The 2,100-nt window shown below is 52.4% G+C and overlaps 1 pseudogene; it reads left to right on the forward strand.

Annotated features, from left to right (window-relative positions):
* The first annotated feature begins 246 nt into the window (after positions 1-246).
* On the forward strand, positions 247-1,253 carry LOC125533197 (annotated as a pseudogene).
* Positions 1,254-2,100: the final 847 nt, after the last annotated feature.

Here is a 2,100-nt window from a genome sequence, read left to right on the forward strand (position 1 = left end):
AGGCAATTGAATGAGCTAATTACTGCATATAGCCCAATTGGACGATAATGTTAACCCAATTGCATGCCCACACGACGTATACAATGACAACTATACCCTCGGCCTTTCCAGAACCATTAATTACCCCCCACGCAAGGGGCAAACCCACACGATGGCATTCCTGTTATTTATAGCCTACCCGATGGCAACTGCCAAACAGCTTGAATATAAATAGACCACCGCACCAGGCCACCCCGTCCTCCCTCCGCTCCGCCTCATTCTGCAGAGAGCCCTCCCTCCCCTCCTCCCCTCTCTTTCCACCAAAATCCCCGTTCCGTTCGGCGCCTTCTCTCTTTCTCCCCCCTGTGATAGTACGGACTTGCTCTCCAGTGGGCCCGGCCGCACCCGCACAACTCCCTTCCTCTGTAGCTTTTTAAACCAGTTTCCTTTTTCCTCCGCATATTTTCCTCCTTCCCCTGCCGCTATCGGCGATCCCGTCCGGCCGCTGCAGTCGGGGCCCTCGGGATGTCGATCTGCGCGAGGATGGACGCGCCGCGCGGCGGCGCGCTCGGGAAGCGGAAGGAGCGGGAGTACTCGTCTTCGTCGGAGCAGCGGCAGCCGCTGTTCCCGCCGCCGCCGCCGCCGCCGCCCGGGAGACAGGAGCTGCTGCGCAACAAAGCCGCACCAACTGTCGCGGTTCGCCAACAAGCCGCCTACCATGCCGACGCCACCTCCCCAGGGCGGGAGCAGCAAGCTGCTCGCCGGGTACCTGGCGCACGAGTTCCTCAAGTTCGGCACGCTCCTCGGGGAGCGGCCCCCCGCGCCGGGCCGGAAGGAGACCGCCACGCCCGCGCCCGCACCAACACCTGACCCCGCGAGGAGGTACGCCGAGGCGTCGATGCTGCTCATGGCGGGCGGGGCCCGCACACCCGGGGTTTTCAACCCGACGCAGCTCGGCTGCTGGCTCCGGATTAAGGAGTGATGGAGGACGCGCGCGGCGGCGGTTCGCGTCCGGGTGCGTACCGCGTGCACGGCTCCCGAGGCGCGCGACCCTGCGGCGACGAACCCATGCTTTTGGACATAGCAAGTGGTGGTGGTTGTGGTTACTTTGCCCAGATCCTTTTCCTTTTTTCTATGTTCAGGTACTACTCAGTTGTTTCGTTTTAAGAATTTCATGTAGAGTTGATGCGAAACTAGCGGCACTAGAATTTCATGGGGTAGTATACTTTTTAACATGTACCGAGTATGCTTGATAATTGAAGTGCATGGAAATCCTTCGCTTGCATATGTTTAGTACGTACTCCCTCCGTTTCAAAATAGACGACCCAACTTTATAGAGTCATCTGTTTTGGAACGGAGGGAGTACAATTTTAACTACATTTCTCCGAGATTAAATTGAGCAACGGCGGAGTGTCGGCTTTTGTTGTTGGCATCGCGTGTGGAAGCAACTTCCTTCAGGGAGCTTTACGTTCAACGATTGTTCTAGTGATGCCGTTATTAATTACTACTAGGCGATTTGATCCATGTCCAACTCTGATTTTGCACCGATGCCTCCCACATTGTACTGTGTCCCGATTGTCCCTTCATCTGGTGAAGAATCTGTTGCATTTGCTATCAGGGCGATGTACTGGAATGTTTTCGTGACTGAAATTTTGCCATTTTATTCAGGGTGTGGCTAGATGAGACTTAACAAAGTTTCAGCCAAGTGATAGAACATATAAAAGGAAAGAAAGAAAAACTTTAAAGAAAATTTTACACGGATCTCCACACAAGATCTAACGAATATGGCATCGAGTGAGACTTAATGAAGTCTCAGTCGACTGAGATTTAGCAATCTTGTTTTATCCATGATGAGGTAATTGCATGTTCTTATCAGAAAAAGAAAAGAAAGGAGGAGAGGGTGGCGACTGGCAACCTGGTCACCTGGGCACACCATTATGCATTTCTCAAGTCAAGGAAACAAAAGAGTGAGACATGGCAGTATTAGTCTTTGTTCTCATTTTCTTTTCTGGCTGAGAAGTCATTGTTCTCTATTTCTCGTTCAATTTTCGGTCAATTCTTCTTGCATGAATGCAGAGGTGTCACAGCAGACAGACAGTTAAATTATGCAGAGTCAACCTT

This window comes from Triticum urartu, chromosome 1 (assembly GCF_003073215.2).
Source record: "Triticum urartu cultivar G1812 chromosome 1, Tu2.1, whole genome shotgun sequence".
Classification (NCBI taxonomy): domain Eukaryota; kingdom Viridiplantae; phylum Streptophyta; class Magnoliopsida; order Poales; family Poaceae; genus Triticum; species Triticum urartu.